The following is a 23,044-nucleotide window of genomic DNA, read 5'->3' as shown; positions in this document are numbered from 1 at the left end:
TGGATTTCCTATATGTATCCATAGGAATATGGGAATATGGACAATAGTATACAGGTTCAACAAACAAGCACATTTCATACATGTCAAAAAGACTATTAAGGCCCATCAAATGGAAACCCTCTTTATATCACAAGTCTTTAAGTACCACAGCTTGCCAATGTCAATAGTGTCGGATAGAGATCCTAGAGTGACCAGCAATTTTTTGGAGGGATCTCTTTCAGAATTTAGGTACAAGGCTAAATTTCTCTTCGGACTATCACCTACAAACGGATGGCCAAAGCGAGATAGCTAACCTAAAAATTCTTGATCTACTAAAAGCTTATGTCACTGAAGTAGATGAAAGGTCCCAATTGGAGAATTACTTACCTTTAGTGGAGTATGCTTACAATAACACAGTACATACATCCACAAGAAAATCACATTTTGAGGTAATTGAGGGAAAATAAATAATTCCCCTCCTACTTGAGGTACATGGGAAGATCTTTGCTGCAAATGAGTATAGCTGATGACCTACAAGAATATTTCCAAAAGATTAAAGATGATATATCCATCTCACTTCAAAGTCAAAAGGCTCCTTCTAACAAGCATAGAAGAGCCCTAGCCTTTAAAGAAAATGATTGGGTCTTGCTTAAATTTCCCAAGGCTTGGTTAAGGCCCACGACAAGCAAGAATCCTACGGGACACCAAAAGTACTATGCTAAATAAGAAAAAAGGTACTATGGCCCCTTTCAGATTCTTAAGCCAATCAATGAGACGGCTTATCAGCTCAAGTTTCCCAACCATTGGCTCATACACAATGATTTCCATGTAATCCTGTTAAAGCCTTACCAAGGAGCACCACCCCAAAAAGCAGCCATAGAAGACCCACCGGAGATTGAAGACCAAGAAGAGGTACTGCAGCCCGAGTCCCTCCAATATGAAGACAAGTTATTGAGAGGTGGTAAGATTATCTGATGATATCTTATTCAGTTTAAAAATTCTCCTTTTGAAGATGCTAGATGGATGCAAGGCATACAATTAAAGGATAACCTAAACCTTGTCAATGCTTACAATGATTCCCTAGAGTAAGCAAATGTAAATATGTTTTAAATGATCAATGTTTTTGTCTTATAAGACTCTCTTTTTCTTTATTGTGCATGGATTTTATGAAGTATGAATGCTTAGGATCATGTTTGCGGGGGGGCGACGACGTCTCCCAAACACCAAGTAGAGCTTTTCACTCTACTATGGAAGATTGATACAGACTAATGAGCAAACATGCTTGCAGAAACTAAATCTCTCAAGCACCAAATGGATTTAGTAATCCATTCTAGAATGATGTCGTAGGGTAAAATATGGATCCTCTACCCGCTAGCAAATGGACTAATGATTTGGCTTCATCTTCTCTACCTCATAGTCGAGAACGACTATGAGGTAGTGGAGGACAACTATGATATCAAGAGAGAGGTAATGTCATAAAAACCTAATATCTACTTTCCCAAATTATTTTCTCATATTAAACTGATCATTTAATATAGGGAATATACTAGGGGGAGCAAAGGCTGGATATTGGAAAGGCTGCCAGACCGGTCTCAACAGGGGATCCAAATGGGGATGGATTTCTAAAGACCAAAGTACATAAATGGGTTTAAAAGGCCTCTAGGTTTAACTCCATTAAGACTTCCATAGGGCAAAGTTACAATTCTTTACTCTAAAAGTCCTAGGCCATGGAAACTGCTCTTAGTGACTAAAGTGTTGAATGCTAAAGTCAACAGAGTGGCTACAACAAGAGGACAAGAGAGTGGGCGAGTTGGGATGAGACAGAACACACTAGCTTAGAAATGCTTGATAAAAGACCCAATGAGAATTAATCTCCCAAAAAGACTATTGGACAGTCAAAAGATCCAATGAGAAATAAGCAGCACCACACAAATTTGCTTAATTCCTATTGGCCATAAGACTAAAAGTCTAATAAGAATTTAGATAATTAAATTAATTATCTAAGCTTCTACAAAATGGGAAAAAGAGTGGACCCTTGTCACAAGGCTCTTGACTTGGCATCTCAAATGCTATTAACTAAGCTTTTCAAGGGCCAATAGGGAGCCAACATGAGTAAAAAGCTTTTTCAAATGCTATTGGCTAAGCTTTTCAAGGGCCAATAGGATGCTAGTAAGAGTAAATTGGAGAAGGGTTTCCCAAGAAGAGAGAGAAGCGTCACTTTTGCCTAGCACAATTACACACACACACACACAACTCATGTGTAGAGCAAGAAATTGGGTTGCCCAAGAAGAGAGAGAAGCGTCACTTTTGCCTACCACAATTACACACACACACAACTCATGTGTAGAGCAAGAAATTCATCTCCTTCTCCAAGCTTTAATGGAAATCTTGTCTTCTTCTCCAAGTTTTGAGAATGTAGGCCTACACCAACAACACTTATAGATAAGGAATGCAAATCCAACCACGAGCTAAGCTTCAATGCCATGCTTCTCTCCTCTATTATCTAAGTACTAAGCTAAGCTAAGCTACAAGAGTAATTAAGTGAGGAAATACTTCTTCTTCCTCTACGTCTAGTCTCATACCCTACTAGCTCTCACCATCTTCGAAGGTGTGTGAGGTCTTGGGTCTAAGACGGCAAGGGAATTGATGTTATCTGTTATCACGTGTAAGTTTGGTGCATGAGCTTCCATCTTCATTGCACCAACAATTTTTTACCAAGGAACACAAATAATTGTATTGTACAAAGTTTCTCTTAATGGGGGAAGCTATAATACAAATGCCTAATGGAGGGGGGACCGGTCCATGTAAATCCGGTCCTCAATAGTTGTCAATTGTTCTATTTCTCTCCCTCTATCAAGTATTCTTATGCCAAACTAATTAGGTGTTATGATAATGTTGCTATCTCCAACCAAGCACTCTTCTACGCTGATAGGAACTTGCTCTTAATGAAATGCTCACTATGTTAAGTTATTTTCCGCTATTTACAAGATATTTAGACCATTAAATGCTACAAAAACTCTGTTGGGAAAAAGTAAAAGTGGAACACCTCTATAGATTTAAGCCCAAGACCATTAAAACTTCAACCTCAGAACCAAAATAAATACCAAAAGCACTCTTAGTAAACCCCAACCAAAAGGCCTATGCTCCCTTGGGAATTTACCCGGGGTGTCCCCTAGGAAATATGTAAGATAGCATGTGCAAACAAAATAAGGGATTTATAATTACGTACATTTATAGAAAAATGTAGCTACATAAAGGGTTTTTAATTGAGAAAGTGAAAAGGTTCATACATAAGGGCTAGTTTTTTTACAAAAATAGATACATAAGGGGTAAATACAATTCTTACAAATATACAGGTAAGGGAGTATTTAAATACCTCTTGTTTGCACGTGCTATATGCAATTTTTACATAGTAGACTCCCCGGGGGAATTTACAAGCACATACCCTCCCAAAGGACCATAGCACATGTAGGAGCAAAACCTTGTCAAAGCACGAATTTATAGCACATGCCGACCAATGTATATGAAGACAAGGGAATTTCCTTTCACAATTGACCATCACAAAACCAAAACCTCAACATCAATTCCACAATTCGTAGATGCATGCCCTCCCAATCTGTCTGCACACAATTTGTCACTAGGCTATCATAGCCATAACCCTACAGAGAACTAGTCGTAACTGGAAGAGCACAATTGAAATTGAGGCACTTCAAAGCTTGGAGGAAATATTGGAAAATGAATGAAAAGAAAGATGAATATGACTAGAATTGAATCTACACGTCACTACATGCAAAATTGACTCAAACAGAGAGCTGTCCCAACACGACTACACTAGAGAAGGCAAGGCAAGGGAAAAAACTACATCAAAAACAAGGAGGCACAACAAGCTAAAACCTGAAAATCTATGTACTTCAGCTAAACATTTTTAAGTTTGTACATGAGTTTTAGTGATACAAGTTTCACTTCAAAAAACTCATGAATGGGCACAATAGTAACCCAACAGCTAGCGCTATGCTAGTGACTTGCCTTGCATGTAGATGCTTCCTAAATCATGCTAAAGATCCCACAAAACAAAATCCCACACACCCTTTTAACATCGGGTGTCATGTCCATATCTACAAATTTACAAAAAATGAGGTGTCCATCAGCGGTTGCCACAAGAATTAAAATAACATGGCTAGTAGTCATGTCTACAACTAGCTCTTCTGGAGGGTAGAAGCATGATATGGTCTAATGCTATTTGGCTAAATTGATACTACCCATCGCTTAAGAGATTTGAATTTGAGTGAAACTTTAGCTATATAGTAGATGGTTAGATATATAGCAACTTCCCAACTCAAGCTATTTTTTTCTCAAAATTGTTAGCGGGTCGATGGGATGGACATCTACAGCATAGTTGTTTGGCACTAGCATAATATGTCAATACTCAGGGAAGCAACTTGGATGGGGCATGAAGAATCTTTGAGGTTTTCAATCTCAAGAAGTGAACCTAACTGAAAGGGCAGTGGTAACGCGTGTGCTAGTCTCCACCCAACCGTGCTATCTTATAGCCTCCCCCTAGCGTACACACTGTCCGGCCCTGCCGGTGGCCTTGCCCATAGGACCCATGCCCTTACATTACCCCCCCCTTGGAGAATCTTTTTCGTCCTCCAAAACGAACGTAGGAAAACGTTTCTTAAGTGCGGAGACATTCTCCCATGTAGAACCTTCTTCAGGTCTATCTAGCCATTTTACCAACACCTCTCATCTGACATGCTGTCTGGTGCGAAGCTCATGAGAATCCAAAATCTTTTCGGGCTCAAGAGGATCAGTTTTTGCAAGAAAGAGATGCTGCTGCAGAGTTCATCCGCAAAGAAGACGTTTGCCAGGGATGCCCATGACTGTCCCAAGTGTACCCAATGTCGCCAAGACCTAGTGCGCGAGTTCCCTCGCAAAGAAGTGCCTATAGAGCGTGTTTCCATCGCGGCAAGCCGTTGTTTTTCACTGTTTTCAGCCCATAAATGTCGTAGACGGGGCTGATTTACGAGAAGGAACCCGAGAACACACCTCTTTTGTGTGTAGGATTGGAAGAGAGGATTTTCTATGCAGAGATCTCTTCCGGGGAATTGTTTTTTGAGAATCGAGTTGCGTTTTGAGCATCGAGATTTTGAAGGTAACGATTTTCATGTTATGATCTCCAAGTATTTGATTGCAGGTGTACTTCCTCTTCGTGACGGAGTAGGAGAAGAGGAATGCATGAGCCTCTGCAGGAGAAAAGCCCTCTAAGGAACTAGAGCCAGATCAGAGGAAGGCATGAGCCTCTACAGGAGAAAAGCGCTCTAAGGAACTAGAGCCAGATCAGCCCAAGGGTTTCGTACCCAAGTTTGGGAAGTAGATCCATGGATTGGAGAGAGGAAGTCTCTCAAGTTGTGATTCGGAAGTTGTGATTCGGAAGTTGGGATTCCCAAGTAAGGACTTTGTGTCTGGGAAAGCAGAGTTGTTCTGCGGGAAGAGGACTCTGAAAACAGAGTTGGAAAAGAGAGTTGCAGGGAGGTCATGCCCTGGGTCTGGAAGGTGAGATCCAGAGGCGAGGACCTTGGTTCTCAAGGATTTGGAATAAGGAACGGAAGTTCCTTGCAATAGGGTTTTTCCCTAGGAATCGGAAGCCGAGGCTTCCGAGAACCATCAAGTCTTATTCTAGAACGAACGTGGTAATATGTTCGGTTCAAGTGCTTGTATAGACTTCTCCTCTGTAATAAAGATACTATTACGGGGGGGGGGGGGACCAGCCCATCTTCTGGTCCTTAGTATTGTGTCAATCTTCTCACTCTCTCTCTCTCTCTTGATCCTTTGGCTTCAATATTAAGTGATAAATTCTATTTATCCGAGTATATTTTATATTGTTATGCGCTCCCGTTTGTGACGCCACTTTTGTAAAGCGTGAATTATGGCATAGAGCTCTCTCTCATAGATAGAATAGTTCTATTGAGCTCTATCTAACTTTTTACTTTTAAAGGCTATAGGTCTTCCCTCCTGGAGAAGTACCGCACCAATGGCTTTATCACTAGCATCAGTCTTTACCACAAACGGCTAAAGTGGGTCGACAATTGCTAGGATGGGAGCAGTGGCTATAGCTACCTTGAGCTGTTCAAAACTGCGTTTTTGGGCTTCTTCCCAAGAAAAGGTATTACCTTTTGCTTTAAGTTGATCCTTCATAGGAATAGTGATTTTGGCATAGTCACGGATATACTGTCGATAAAATCTAGCCATGCCTAAAAATATTTGAAGCTCCTCAACCGTGTTGGGATGTGGCCATCGAAGAATGGCAGCGACCTTGTCAGTGTCCATCTTGATGCTAGAATAAGAGATCACATGACCGAGGTAATGTATCTCTATTTTAAAGAAATCACACTTGCTTTGCTTAGCATACAACGCGTAAGCTCGTAGCTGTTCAAACACTAATCGTAAGTGTTCTATGTGGTCATCTTCAGTCTTACTGTAAATGAGAATATCATCAAGGAAAACAACAACAAATTTTCGAAGATAGGTACGTAAGACACTATCCATGAGTGTCATAAATGTAGCTGGAGCATTTGTTAGACCAAAAGGCATAACCAAAAATTCAAAATGTCCGAACCGTGTTCTAAAGGCCGTTTTGGAGATATCTTGCAGTAGGATACGTACCTGGTGGTATCCTGAATGAAGATCTATCTTGTATAGTACCTTGCCCCGTGGAGTTAATCAAACAACTCATACACTCAAGGAAGAGGATACTTGTTCTTGATGGTTATCGCATTTAATCCGCGATAATCTACACACATGCACATAGTACCATCTTTCTTTTTCACCAATAGCATTGGTGATGCCCAAGGCAAAGTGCTAGGTCTAATGAAACCACGAGCAAGGTAGTCAGCCAATTGACTCTCAATCTCCTTGGCTTCTTTAGCACTCATACGATAAGGTGGTTTACTCACCGGTTTAGTACCTGGGAAGACATATATGCCATGCTGCACATCACGTGTAGGGGGTAAACCTGGTGGTAAATCACTTGAGAACACATCACTATACTCCGTGAGTAAGTGAGTCAGCTTTTATCATGCAAAAGGAGAAAGTAAACTAGAGTTATGCTGGGATGGAGAATCTTGTAATTCCTGTAATGTTTGTTTTACAATAGTTGCACGTTGCTATATAGAATTAAAATTGAGAGCACTTTGCTCGTTAGATTTTTGTTAACACTTTTTTTATTAGTAAAATTCATTGCACTTTGCATACCATTACTAGAATTCATTGCACTTTGCATACCCTTACTAGAATTCACCGCTCTTTGCTCTTGAGAATTCACAAGACGGAGACAAGCAGTAACACAAAAAGACTTCATCTATTCAATTTTCTTTCTACAAAATAGAAAGCTCGGCTGTACATATAAGAGGTGCAGATGGTATATTTTTCTCACCAAGCAAAATCACGTGTTTACCATCGGCCATAAAGGATAAGGAGTTGTGTTCATAACTAGTGTGCAATGTGTTTCCTAAACCATGCATCCACTCCTGTCCTAAAACTACATCAGCACGGTCCATGTTCATAACTTGGAAGTCAAGGGTCATCATATGATCTTGAACAATAAGCTCAACCCCTTGAACTACCGTGTCCCATACTTCTTTATCATTCCCATACATCTGCTCCACCACATACTTGTGAGAGCAAGGAGTCTGTGTAAGCTTCAATTTCTTGACTAGCTTATAGTTCAAGAAGTTATGAGTTGCGACATCATCCACTAAAATACAAAAACGTTGTCCGTTAATAGTGCCATGCATGCAAATCAAATCATGGGGGCCAAAGGTGGGCTGCCACATTGAAGTAGGCACACAACACTTGTGCTTTTCTTCCATATGAAGAACCTCTATAGCACAATATTTAGGAGAAGAATCTAATGTGAGGCGTTGCACTGTGTGCATGGCCTTTTCTTTGCCTTGCAAAAGAGGACACTCTTTCTTATTATGTTGGTCCAAAAGACATCTAAAACACAAATTGTGTTTCTTTACACACTCAAAATCAGCAGTGCTGAGAGACCCACGTGGAGTATCTCGTGATTGCTTAGGCATCTTAGCCTCTTGTGGGCATGGAGAGGTAGATTGTCTCTTGTTCCTCTTGGAACGTGTGGGAGATCTACCGTGTCATTGTCTCTTAGCCACATTGCTCTTAGCAAAAGTATTCTTAGAGTAGGGAACATTTCCTTTCCTCTCTTGGTCTTCATCATATCTTTGTGCATGACTAATGGCTTCTTCCAAAGTTTTTGGATGTTGGTTCTTGACATGAAGACGATAGTCTTTGTCAAGACCCCTATTAAAACCCCGTATCTTTTGGAATCATATTAGGCAAAATTTGGACTAACAAAGGGGCCCTTTAAGGAGTTTGACTTTACCTCTCTCTACTAAAACTGGCGCATGGATAAATTTTTGCAAACAAACTCCAAAGTTGGCGGAGGTTTGACAGTTAGAATGTCCTCTTCAAGCTATATCTACTGATATATATCACGCAATGAGATTCCTCATATTTTAGAAGATTCTTTTTTTGATTCACTTAGATTCCGACAGAGTTGTCACATCATAGGTGAATCAAAAAAAGAATCTTCTAAAATATGAGGAATCTCATGGCGTGCTATATATCAGTAGATAGAGCTTGAAGAGGACATTCTAACTGTAAAACCTCCACCAACTTTGGAGTTTGTTTGCAAAAATTTATCCATGCGCCCATTTTGGTAGAGAGAGGTAAAGTCAAACTCCTTAAAGGGCCCCTTTGTGAGTCCAAATTTTGCCTAATGTCATCTAGACCTTCTAGTTTTAATATGATTTCCTGATACTTTGAAAGGTACTCTGTGAGAGAGAGGCCAGACATGCGGCATGCATCCCATGCTAACCAATTCTTATCTTCTTCATTGGAGTCCAAAAACTCTTTGGAGAAAGAAGCTTGAAACGCAGCCCAAGACGGAGGACGAGCATCTATTGGAAATGTCATCCACCACGTATAGGCCTTGCCTTTAAGAGATAGACTTGTTTCCACAGCCGCCTTTATATCCGGGATGTGTCTCAATCTATGAATATCACTCCATTTGTGTAAGAACGTATTGACCGCATCCTTGTTGCGATCACGCTCTTCCTCGTGAAACTCAAGAATGGTGATATTCTTAAGTAATGCATTGCTACCTTCTGCATCTTCTGTAGCACTTGTCTCTTGGACTCCTTGAGTCGTGCAAGCTTGGTTCCCATGAACCGAGCCACTTGTGGCTCCTTGAGTTGTCTGTGAATTCATAAATTTCACAAGTAACTCTATAAGATTGGTAACATTTGCATTGAGTGTAGAGAGGTTTCTTTCAAGTACGCTTTGGCGATGTTCCAAAGTCTTGAAAGAATCCATATCTACAAGCCCATGATCTCCTAGGTCATCATCATCATGCATATTAGTGTCAGCAGCACCCATGGTGCCCTGATTTTGATCTACCTGCTCAAAATCAAACGTGTGTGTAGGTGGGATATCCACACTGGCCATGGTAAACACACACTAATGCTTTTCTTCACTTTGAAGCTACCTCCTTGAGGAAAAAAGGAAAACTTGCCTTTCTCCAAGAAGTGAAAAGGAAGGGTAAAGCTACTTCCTTGAAGTTTGAAGCTTCCCCTTTCCTTCCAGTTTTCCTTTCAACACAAGTAGATTATCTTTCCTTGTTATACACAACAAGGGACAATAATCTTAATGGTAAAGTGTTGGCCTCTTACCCTCATGGGGTGGGTTCAACCCTCCTTCATGTAAGGGTTAAGCGGGCCTTCCTACGCGCGAAGCCAACGGCACCAACGAAAGCCTTCGGAGCCTCGGTGTCGTTGAGTTGCCGGTCGAGTTTGCCTTGGTCGCCCGCTGTCGAGGACGTAGATGGGGCCCGCGGTCGGTTGTCGCTTTTTTTCCACACGCTGCTCGCACAAGAAACTGTGTCTATCTACTTTTTGCTGCGCAACGGAGACGTCACTGTCTATGGAGTCTGGGGGAGATGCAGGGCGACGCACGCACATGAAAGCCGCTTTTAGCCTCCTTCAAAAATAGCTAGGATACTAGTGAAAGGGCGGTGGTAATGCGTGTGCTAGTCTCCACCCAACCGTGCTATCTTATAGCCTCCCCCTAGTGTAAACACTGTCCGGCCGTGCCGGTGGCCTTGCCCATAGGACCCATGTCCTTACACTAACAATCAAAGACACATACTCAACAAGAAAACCATCACTCAATGGTTAGAAAATTTCTATGTTCTTTCTCACCGCTCTAGGTCATCATGCCATTTCGGCACTCAGACAAAGTCAGAATGCAACAAAACTTTAAGAGGAGGTCTAAGACACCTGGGGACACTATCCTACCAAGTCTGCTCGCAATTTGACAATGTACCAAAATCATGATCCATCATGATCAAGACCCTAAAACCTACAACAATACTATCCAAAAAGTTCGCCCTATGGTCTAGGAACACTCTCCTATGGTCAAAACGTCAAAAAGCAGTGATTTAAGTACACAAATTTAAAGATTAGGTTCAATAATGCATAGTTGTGAACCTCAACAAAACTATCAATGCTTACACTTAATTGACATAGCAAGGAAAGAGAAACACAATGCAAGTCTCAAGATGAAAAATGGATTACCAAATCATTAGTTGCGATGATTACACTTGAGTGTATGTACAACACAACTTATTTCTCTTCAAAAGACAAGACTCTATTTTCACATTAAGGTTGTTGACTTTAACACCTAGGGCTTCCTAAATGGATAATGGCCACCTCACGTGGGCCTTTACACATGTCATGACATATTTACAACTTAGGAAATTGACCTGCTACTCTAAAAGTAAGATTTACACACAATGTAGCTACATTAGCTTGGAAAAATTAATAGTACAAATGTGGTGTTTGGCTAAGTGTCCGGACAAGTGGACACCAATTCAGTAAATCTGCCAACATTTCCACCTTTGTAGCGCATGTCATTCCTTGACATGATCATGTACAATATTGTTGTTAGGGTTGTCTTCAGCTTTGTCTTCAAGGATGATATTTAGCTTTGTATGCTTTGTGGTTGATGATGCTCCCCCCTTCCTTGAGTGATCCATGTATATTGTGATGTTGTTAATACGTGAGTTGAGCTTTGATTGTGAAGGCAACTTTGCATCTTGTTGTGCATTCTTCTCTTTTTTGTGTCTTAGCTGTGAAGATTTCTTTTGATGTGACTACCTTGGTGGGAACTGAGCTTTTTTGGGTCTGAATTGATGATGGAATTTACTCTTGGTAACCAACAATACTTCAATAACTTCAGCACTATTGAGCTTCTTATGTTTTTTGTTGATTGTCCTCTTGCTGAATTTTCCATTGCTTTGCTCTCAATTCTTTGACTTCCCTTGTTTGTTGATGGAGATTTGTCATTGTCCTAGAAGATAGAAGTTGCTCTTTATAAGTATGTGGAGACATTCAGTTGTTTCTCTAATTCTTTGATGAATGATTTTGGTATCCATTCCTTGTTTTTTATGTAGAAGGAATATATACAAAAGGATGATGATAAGTGTTTCTAAATTAGGTTCTAAAACCAGGATGATCAAAGAGAAAAAACCTAGTGGGAAAAAAAGTGCCTTTGGTATATGCTCTTATTGGAGTTGAGCAATTGGAATTGAAGTACTTGTTCATGCAATGTGAGGGTTTAGGAAAAACAAAGGAAGAGTGCCTAATGCAAGTGCCAAGTATGGGACACTCTATATGCATATGATATTTTTTTCAAACAAAACCATGCAGTGTGAAAGATGGAGTTAATGGGTGCTTCAAGAAATAACTGTAGCACATGTGACATCAAAGGACGTTGCGATAGCTTCCACGTTTCCAAGAAGGGTTTTAATGTAGAAGCTTATCCACTCATACCTTGCTATGATTAGTGCATGAGTGTCTTTTGGACTTCCTTCTTTGCATCACCAGACTTAACTTACATAGACTTCAACTCTTATGCTCACCTATATCAACATGAGCAACATATCATAAATATGCTCAACACATTCAACTTCAACAGTACCTAAAAGAGCTAAGACTCTTAGATCATAAAGAATATTACTTGAAGCTTTAGTACTAATGCCTTGCTTATTTAGTGGCCGAGCTGACCAATTGTTGGGGGTCCCATCATTGCATAGCTCTAGTGACCAACAAAATTATCAATCTGGAGGGATGAGCTACCCGGCTAGGCCATGGAAACACTCATACAATAAGTGAGCTAATCGTGGCAACATGAATGGAGGCAAAACATGAATGGTCGGATCTGAGCACTTTGACATTGTAGACTCGGGTTTTGTAGACTGGGGTTTTGGTCGGATCTGAGCACTTTGACATTGTAGACTTCTTTGACACGACGGCCAAAAGACAATCAAAAAATGGTCGTCTAGTAGCCAGTCTTTGGCCAATCACTGGATTTTCTTGTCCGGTGTGGCTGAGTTCTAGGAGGACTTGTCTGCCCAAAAGCGGCTCCACATAGGCATATGGGAGAGTCCTACTTGGACTTGGCTCTCTAAGGGCAGCTGCACATGGGCATTTAGAAGCTTTGTTACATCTATATAAGGAGGCTTTTTCATGAGTAATTTGGTAGAATGGTGTGCACACTTGATGCACGCAACACATCCTTGTGTAAGCATTGTTAGTCCCTTGTATTCCTACTTACTCTAGTTGTCTAAATTGCCATCTAAGCTGTACCTTGAGAGCACATGGGTGGATGACGCTGTGAGAGGGATGGAAACACACACAACGCCTCTATAATGACCCGACACACACTCTTGGAATGATACACACACACACACTATGTGGCACCACTCGGCTTACACAATCCACATGGCCGAGATAGGGAACACACCGATGGAGTGAGAGGAGAGAGACTGTCTGTTTACCCACTCCACACAGAGAGACACACACACACACACACCCAAAAAAATCAGCTGAAAAGAGGATAATTTCTGATGTTTAGATTCAATAGATCTTGGGCCAACACCAATGGGGCAAATAGCTCACACAATATGGGTAAAAGATACCAGATACAATCACAAATTGGAGCCGAAGCTTCGCTCATAGGAGAAACTTACATAGCCAAAACAACAGAAAAACAGTGAGAAATTTGGAAAAATGGATAGCGCCATCGTGTCCGGAACGGCCCAAAACCCCAGTCTACAATGTCAAAGTGCTCAGATCCGACCTCGGATGAGCAGTTTACGGCCAAAACAGGCTCCAAAAATGAGCAAAAACACAGTTGCGGCTATTCCTCCTCTTATCTCCATGTTTTTTCTGGTCTTATCTCTATTTTTTTAGTTTCCACACTTAGCTTTATTATTTGGGCACCCTTGGCCTTTTAGATGACCTCAAACGGACCCTGAACCTGACCTCGCAGTGCATAGTTGTCACCTTTTTGCATCATTCGCACACTTGGCACTCAACTTTTTTCAATAATGCATCCCGCCACCACGTGATGTGGACCCAAAAGATGGTCCTCATGATGACCTTTCTACATAATTATCACAAGAAAAAACCCACATCGTGTCCATACTCATCCACGTGCAAGTATTGACCCCATTCGACCTCTTGACGCCACTAGATGCCATCTGACGCACCTGCTTACCTCATGTCATCGGCCCGCGGATAGATTCCTCGAGAAATTTTATGCGCTACCAACTCCTCATTATTGTAGAAAAAACACACTGGTACTGGTGATAGTGAAAATTGATGCACTATGTACATGTTGTCCTACCTGTACACATGTGGGTCCCACGTAACCACCTGGCTTTGGAAAATGAGAAATCCTTTATTCGATGCACCATGCATGTGTATGTACATATGCGCAATCCCTTGCTCCAAAAAACTCGTGACATAATTTGCTCATCCCCTAGCCTGCTAGATCATTCATGATCAGGAGCAGCAAAAAGCGATATGAGACTCGCAACGTCACAAGTCTCCTCATCCTTCACCAACATTACTCGCTCCACAGACAACTGATCTTACTCCACCATCATTAACCTAGCATGATACAATTTAAGACGCAATCCATTTACCCTTGACTTATGTAAAATCCCATCCAAGTTAGCCAACTAATATGTACCATTCGGGAAACACTCCACTACCTTGAAAGGGCCTTCCCACTTAATTTGAAACTTCTTTTGGAAGGTGTTGTATAGATTGCTGTTGTACCGCAAAACCAATTCATGCTTCTTGATACCTTTACTTTTGACCTTTTCATTTATCTTCGCCAAAGCCTTATCCTACATTTGCCCATAATGCTCCAATGCACTCATCCTATCCAGCTGAACCTCTTTTAACTGTAAGAGCCTCTCTTTGAATGCATCACTAGGCAACCCAAGCAACTTCTCTAACATCTTGACCGCAGGCAAATCTACTTCCACAAGCAATAGTGCTTCCGTTCCATACACCAAATGAAATGGAGTAAACCCTGTACCTGTCTTCACCGAAGTACGGTAAGCTCATAATGCACTAGGCAATTCCAAATCCCAATTCTTTCCTTGGTGCTATGTCACTTTTGAAAGAATCTGTACCAACTCACCATTGAATCTTTCATTTAAGCCATTACACTGCGGGTAATAAGGAGTGGTATGTTGGAGCCTAATCTTCGTCTTCGCGCATAAAAATTCTAGCAGTTTAGCTCTAAATCCTGGCCCCTTATTTGAAAGTAGCTCCACTGGCACCCCAAACTTGCAACATATTTCATCATACACAAATTTTGCCACATACTTTGCAGTGATCTGTTTTACTGCTATAGACTCTGCCCATCTAGAGAGATAGTCTACTGTAATCAAAATATAGCTTTTGCCCCTGCTTGTGGTAGGTAACGGGCCTATTGCATCAATTCCCCACTTTTCAAACACATCAAACGCCATAATGGTTTTTCGTAGCTCTGGCTTCAACACTCTCTTCCCAAATTCTTGACACCTATTGCAAGACCTACACCAATGGTGAACATCCTTGTGCAAACTAGGCCATACATACCCCTCTTGCAATATCTTATGCAAGGTAATCTTTAAAGAAAAATGTCCGCCACATGCACCTTCATGATTCTCTTCCAGCACTCTATAAAGCTCCTCCCGCCAAGGTACATGTCTCAACACAAGATCAGCCCCTTTCATGTACAAGAAATCACCAATCAATTTGTACCTGTATTCTCTACGCACAAAACTATATTTATTAGACTTCTGAATCTCCTTTGGAATGATTCCTGTTAGCAAAAAATCCTCTTCTTGAGCCAAACTTTTGTGGCCATGATAAAGAGGTAAAGTGGTCCTCAACACAAATAGCTCCCCAATCATGCTTTGAGGTGCTTCATGTGCCTCTCCATTTAGAGCACATTCAATGTGTCTGATGCTCCATGCTTTGAACTTTTTTAACAAGCCTTAAATTCTGAAGCACATTTCCTTCAATGAGGTGTTCTTGCTCTTCCACACACCCAACACTTGCTTCACAACTAACAAGGCATCACCTTTTATGCTCAACCTTCTAACCCCATGCTTCAAACAAATGTGTAATCCGAATTCCAAAGTAGCATATTTAGCCTCATTGTTACTATGCGCATCTAATTTGAACCCTCTCTTGCATACTAGCTTCCCCTTTGGATCATAAAGTGCTATACCCCCTGAAGCCGCATCATGGCTCTTTCTGTTGAACCATTAAAGAACAACACATGTGCATTGCTGATCTGTGGCACTTCTTCAACTACCTTTCTCACCACTTCTTCCTTAACAAGGAGGGGATTCTCCTTGTAAGTCAAAAAATCAGCTAGTGTAGCTCTTGTACTGTCTTCCACTAGAAAAGAGAACTCAAACTCTTGCATCTCAATCACCCATTTCTTCACCACATTTGACATGTCGGTGCCATTAATTAACTGTGGCAAAAATTCATAACTCATCAAGAAAACAAAAGGTCGTGGTAGCAAGTAATGACGAAATCGTCGACAAGCAAATATTACATTGGCCATCACTAGCTCTACTTCCGAGAACTTTCTCTCCACTACCAACTTCACTCGGCTTTCACAATACACTGGCCTCATATAATGGCTGCCCTTCCCCTTTTGCAATAGCATGGATCCAATGGAATCATCCCCTACTGATGGATTTACATAAAACACTTGCTCCCAATCAGGAGCCTGCATGGTTGACAAGCCCCCTAACACCTCTTTCACCTCTTGAAACAATTCTTCACACTTGTCATCCCATTGCAATGGATCATGCTTTGCCACTTGTTGTAATGGATAAAGAAGCTGCAAAGACACTGCAATAAACCGTGCCATGTACTTCACTTTGTTATAAAGGTTGTCAATTGCTTCGTACTTGTAGGTTATGGAAGAAGAATAATAGACATAACCTTATTTGAATCAGCCTCAATGCTATTTTCTGACACCATATGGCCCAATAACTTCACCCTTTCCTGTGCTAGATGACATTTCCTAGGATTTAGTTGTCCTCCACATTCATCATAACGAGTCAATACCATCTACAGCTTCTCATGGTGTTCAGCCCTATTGCTGTAGACACAGAAGTCATCCATAAAAGCTTTAACACAACTACCAATGAATGGTACCAATACCCAATTTGCTCTCTCTTGATAGAAGGATGGTCCATTTGACAGCCCAAATGGCAATACCGTGTAGTGATAATAGCCCCATGGCGTAATAAAAGTTGTCTTTGTGCGGTCTTTAAGAGCAATCTTTAATTGAAAATAGCCTGAAAAACCATCTATGAAATTGTAAGATTCTTTTTCTGCCACTCTTTCTATTACATGATCAGTAATGGGTAGGGGATAGTTGTCCCGAATTGTAGCAGTGTTTACCTTCTTGAGATTGACGCATACTCTCAACTTTCCATTTTTCTTCGGGACCACCACAATCGGTGAAACCCAGTCAGTGTGCTCAATTTCATAAATAAACTCTGCCCCTCTCAGCTTATCTATCTCCTTCTTGATCTTCCTTGCAAACGTCTCATTGTAAGTATAAGGACATTGTCTACTTGGTTTAGCGTCATTCTTAAGGGGTATTGTGTGCTGAAAGATACTTGGATCCACCCCCTTAAGATCTTTGTATGACCATGCAAACACATCTCTATACTGTTTAAGAGTAGCTATCAAAAGCTTTTCCTCTTCTTCAGCAAGATCCGTGGCAATATATGCAGGTTTTGGATCTTCTCCTGGCTCCGCTAGATCTATTCGTTTTTCTTTTTTAGGACTGTTGTATGATGTACCAGGTTCCTTTAATTCCCTCATCGATTGTTGCACTATGATTTTTCTATCTTGTATGGTATACTTCTTATAATGGGACGGCACATCCATCTTGTCAGAATTCGTGTCCTCATCTGTTTCCATTTCAGTTGTCCATATGTCTTTGAGGGTCTGTTTGAGATTATTGTACTCTGCTTTCCTCTCTATTTTGGTCATTCTAGACCCTGTTTCCCCCTCCTTATGTGTCTCAGTCGTTTGCTTTTCGCGCTTGTTCTTCTTGTTGTTTTTACATGGTTTAGTTTTGATAAACTAGTCAGTGACCTTGTCTTTGACACAATCGTCATCTTTTACAAGCCTTAGATATCCCGTTTTGTCATTGACAAGAGGCATGGGTTTATGCTTATTTGCTCTTGATTTCCTTGTTCTCTTTGATCTATACCGCTCTTGTCGACTAGGTTTTTGGTTAGGAAACTCGTAAAACCTGTCCGGTCTCGACATATACTTCCTATTCGTCTCTGATCCACTTGATCTTTCGTCATCAGCATCTATCATTTGGATTTCATCACCCAGTGATGGAAGGTCAACACTTAGTGAATCTATGAATTCCTCCTCTCTTTGATTCCTATCATCCAATACAAATATCACATCAACTATTATTTTACACTCAGTCTCACGTAGTGGTTCTTCTTGTTCCTCACTATCTGATCCTGACTCAAGGATGACGCTAGCCATTTGCAACGTTACTAGGTCGTATCCTTCATCATCACAAAATTTTGTAGGCGTGCATTTGTTAACACATACATCCAAGGTTGACAATATTTGAGTCCACCTAAATGGCTCAAATAAATGCTCACAGAAAGGTTCTGGGAGATAAGCCTCGTCTTCTACGGACCTTTCCAACACACATTCCTCTTTGATTAAGTCTCCACAATCAGATGCTCCACACATCCAGACATGTGCTTTCGTTTGTAACCACGTAGGTATTTCTTTTCCGTTCACTGTGGTTGAATCAAATTCTTGCACTGGTGTTTTTGCAACGTCTCTATAGCTGTGATCTTTCATGTTGATTTGCGTTATTAGCTCCTCATGCCTTAGGTAAATTTGGTTGTACCCCCAATCTTGTATCATTTTGAGTTGACGCATAAAAGGTCGCCCCAAAATAACGTCAAAGTTGTTCGTTTTCCCGAAATCTACCACGGCAAAGGTGTGCTCATAGTTAATTCCAAACGAAGTTACAACTATTTGGTCTAGGACTCCCAATGGTCTCTCTACATACCCATCTGCGAGTTGCAGTTTCATTCTCGTCTTTCTGAGAGCTGCACGGCCCCATTTCTCCCAAATTTTCTTTGTCGCAATCGCAACTCCCACTCCACTGTCTAGGATAGCTATCGTCTTTATATCCTGATATTTGACAGGTAAGGTTGTATTACCTTCCTCACCTTCACAGTAATCTCCAACCTTGTTTATGGGCACAGGTTGGGCTTTGTGTTGACCTTCTCGTTTGTTTTCTTCTACCGTAGGGTTTGTCTAAAGAGGAATCTTTATTTCTTTGTTCTCTAAATGTTTCCTCATGTCTTCCCATAAGTGTGGTCTGACTCTCAAGAGTTTTGACAGTGTGATTGTGCATGTTACAGGTGTCGACAACATCTCTTAAAGACTTTTTGAGTCAATCATTTGTGAAACAACTCTCATCTGGGATGGAACTAATCTTATCTCGGATCATGCCTCGTGTTCACCTATAAATGAAGGCAGGGTTTTCAGGGATTGAGCTTTTCTTTCCATCGAAACAGCGATTGTATATCTCTTGGACAAAATTCGTGGTCCATGTTAACCTCAGGAATTGGTGCAGACTGTAATGTCGCGCTTCTGTTCTTTCTATTTCTAATGGTTTCCCATAAATGTTGTGGCCATGGTTCTTCCACTTCTGGGATTGGCATTATAGTCATTGACTTAGCATCATCAGTGGTGTTCGGCACCACTCGATGATCCAATGATGATATGGTTTCAAGCCTAGGTCCGTTTACATGTTCTGATTCATCGATCTTTAGTTTTTCTTGCTCTTTGTGAATCAACACTTCTTGTTCTGGGGTTCTAATCGCATTAGGTTCCATCAATGCCTGGGCTGTTTCAATAAGGTGTTTACACATTTCAATACTCTTCGTTTCCACTTCTGGTTGAGGATAACTCAACCATCTCTCCTCTAAGGTTTGGTTTGTTTTTAACCTTGCTTCATATGCTTGTAATAGAGCATCTAAAGGCTCTAGCACTTTCTCGACCAAGACTGATCCCCCTGAGGATGCTTTCCTCGGCTTGTTGTTGTCCTAGGAGTTTTACTATCTCTCTCTTGTTTCAGTTGCTCTTTCGTTTCATGTAATTCATTTTGCATGGCAATTTGGGTTTTTATCCTTCTTGTTTTCATTCTGTCTCGTTTCTCCTTCCAAGATTTCCGCCGTGTTCTCATTGATAAACTCTCGTTTTCTGTGGTATTGGCAACTCAACCTTTTCTTCCAATGGTTTGTTTTTCTCTAAGTCCTTGGCTTGGGCTTTGGTTACCGCATTGATTTGGATCATGGGTTCTGTTTTTGATCCACTGCTTGCACTCGGTAACACCCCCACAATATTTATAGTTGCTTTTCCCTTGTTGTCCGGATTCCTTGGGCAATCTGGCAGTATGTGATTCACACCACAGCCATCACAAAACCTGAAAATTTTCACTCTTTTGCCTTAGAAAGGACAACTACGCTCCCAATGATCTGTACTTCCACAGTTATAGCACGATCCAATTGGTGGTTGATTTTGAGGAGGTGGTCCCATAGGTTGTCCCGCCCTATTAGGATATCCTCTTGGTTTGTAGTTCTGGTTTGCAATGAACATTAGCGTTCTTTTGTCCACCAAATATTGATCCCTCGAAGGTTGTGCTACATATGTTGGTGGTTCCATATCCTCGTTATTTCCCCACGATTGATAGGCTTCGTCTACGTACATCTATGGTTCAGGTTCAGCTACGTAAGGCTCGTTCGATTCCTCGTGAAGAAATTTGAGATGTATTATTTGTTCCTGGTGATGCTTCATAAGGTTGAGCATACCTAATCATGGCCCTATTTTTCTGTGGTAAAGGAGGTTGTTGACCCAACACAGGTTGAGGTCTATCTGCGCCTGCTACCATATTCACATTTCGCCCAACTTGATATCTTGGAGGAGGTGGCGGGGGTGGTCCTGTTGGAGGTCCATACGGCCTTTCCCTCACATAGTTTTTGTTGTAAAAACACTCATTCGTGCTATGGTTCATCCAATTTTTCTCTATGGCGCACCATCTCAGTACTCGTCCATTCGGGACTGGTGCGTTCGGTTGTTGTGTGCACCACGGCGTCGGGTGATCCCCCCAACATATGTCACATATCCTTGTCTGAGACAATCTCATCACCGGATTTGATCTCATATGTTTCTGCATTCTCTTCCTTACTTCCTCTATCATTTGGTCAGTTGTCGATATCATAGAAGCCTGAGCATCTTTCTTGGTAGAGGGTTCACTCTTAATAGATGAAGAGCCACTGGTTATACTGAATCAGTACCCTCTGACACTTCCCTATATTCTTTGCAGTTATCAACAAGATATAACGCTTCCCTTGTAACCTGTTCAAATGTGCTACAGGCTTTCAAGTGAAGGTCCTTTTTCAAGGTTTCGTTTCTAAGTCCTTCAATGAAGAGCACAGACAATCTCTCATCTTGCAATAATTCTCTCCTTGGGCACCTCTCAATGTATTGCTTGAATCTCAAGGATGCTTTCTTCACTTTTTCGTTCTCCTTTTGTTTAAAAGCATATATCTATGATACAATATTATGCTTTATACCCCGTTTTGAGAATTATTCTACGAACTCCCGCAATACATGTTCAATATTCGGACAAGTTTCAGGGTTCAAAGGTTGAAACCATGTTAAGGCCATCCCTTCCAAGGTCAGCTCGAATCCCTCATATTGAGTATGGAAATCAGTGATCTGCTCTGCTCTTAAGACTTGCTTGAAGAGCGACACATGGGCATATGGATCCCCTGATCCGCTATACTTCTTTGGCATGCACTTCGCTACCTGGGATGACCTCATCCGTCTATAATCTGCGACCAATCTCAATGTTCCTGTGTCTCCACTTAATCGTTCTCGTACATCATGGATATTGTGGGTTGCTCTCGTTGGATCCCCTGCCTCACATCTACTACTAGGAGGAAAATGTGACGGTGTGGCTGCAAATGTCGGACCTACTGTGGTATGTGTAGAGATAGGAACCGCACTACCCCGATTCGTAGCCATTGATTCTCTGAGATGTAGTGTTCCCATGGGGTTTGTCATAGAATACGGAGGTCAACTGAAAGAATCAGCTACATGAGTCCTCTCTCCACTTGTTGCCATCAGGTCTGGCATGACATTCGTAGGTACTGGTCTCTGTGGGCTTGGAGTGACATAATACTGGTTGAGTGGTCTCCCAAAGTACGTATATCCTTCCAACTCCTTTTTATCAATTGCTGCGTATCGTCTTCCATATTTGTCGTATGCGACGATTTTTTGTTTCTAATCCCTCTGTGTAGGTGAAGACATAAAGTCTTTTCTGCTCTGTAAACTCTTCGACGTAGGGTTCCTCGCATCTATAATAGAGATCTTCCTCTCCATTATTATACTTGTATAACCCCATGTAGACGTTGTCTGTGTTGACTCTCAAAGTTTTGTTTTCTCGTGTTAACCTCACATTAGGGAAGCTCATTGTTTGTGCTTTCTCCTCAGGTTCCTCATCTACTTTGGCTTTCGTGCCCATCAATCCCCACTTGTCCACAATGTTAGGATTCAGGACTACCAAGTACATGATACCTTCGTCATCTAGGTACCTATCTTCGCTATAGCTCATAGACACTAAGTCGTTGAACTCACTTGGTCTATCTTCTATCTTCACACAGTAGCGGTCCATACCATCTTTGTAGATCTTGGCACCTTGCTTGTTGTCATACTGATACTTGATGAATAGTAGCTTCATTGTGGCCGAAGGGTTTGATGGTCCTGCTGCCATGTTTTCTCTTTCGTTTAGGTTTAAATGTCCCAAGTGTTCCGTGAAATTCTTGTAAGATCTCTCTGAAGAAGTATTGGAAATACTTTCTTCAAGGATTGGCTCTAACGGTCATATTACACCTTGGTTTACACTCTTCTCCGTTGATAAAACACTTGCTTGATCCCCTAAATTTCGGTGTTGGTTGTTGATTTGTTTTTTCGATCTCAAAAACATGAAGAAAGTGGAATTTACCCATTGAATCCAAACCTCTTACTTGGAGATGGAGTGATCTTCCAACTCTCACGACTGCATGGATTGTTACTTGATCGGTCTCTGCAAATGAATACACTTGATGGCTATGAGATCACTATATCATTCCAATGGTCAGCAGATTCAACAACTTCACAACAACTTCAACACAATTTTTCTTGTAGATTATTGACAGTATGTCCAATTTGGGTTTTGACAACTCCTGATATCTTAAATAGTCTAGTTCCATGAACAGGTAAAAAATGAGTCAAATCTGGCACTTAGGTACACCGATCGCGATCGTAGTACAGTGCCCAAATTTGTTGAAATTCACCAGCTTGTTCACTAGGCTATTTTAAAGCTACCCACCAAATACTTTTGTATTCAAATCCCAAAAAGTCAAGCTTTTACCAGTTCTTGGTTGGAAGTGTCTTTTTTCTTGAATTTGTCAGTTTGACTTGATTTTGGTGTTTGTTTTGGGATTTGAGAGATACCTAGGCTTGTCCTATGCACAGGCTATCCCTCTCCATGGTTTCTTCCCAGTTTTGAT

This window comes from Adiantum capillus-veneris, chromosome 18 (assembly GCF_014529385.1).
Source record: "Adiantum capillus-veneris isolate H3 chromosome 18, ASM1452938v2, whole genome shotgun sequence".
In the NCBI taxonomy this organism is placed as follows: Eukaryota; Viridiplantae; Streptophyta; class Polypodiopsida; order Polypodiales; family Pteridaceae; genus Adiantum; species Adiantum capillus-veneris.
This window is presented reverse-complemented; position numbering follows the sequence as displayed.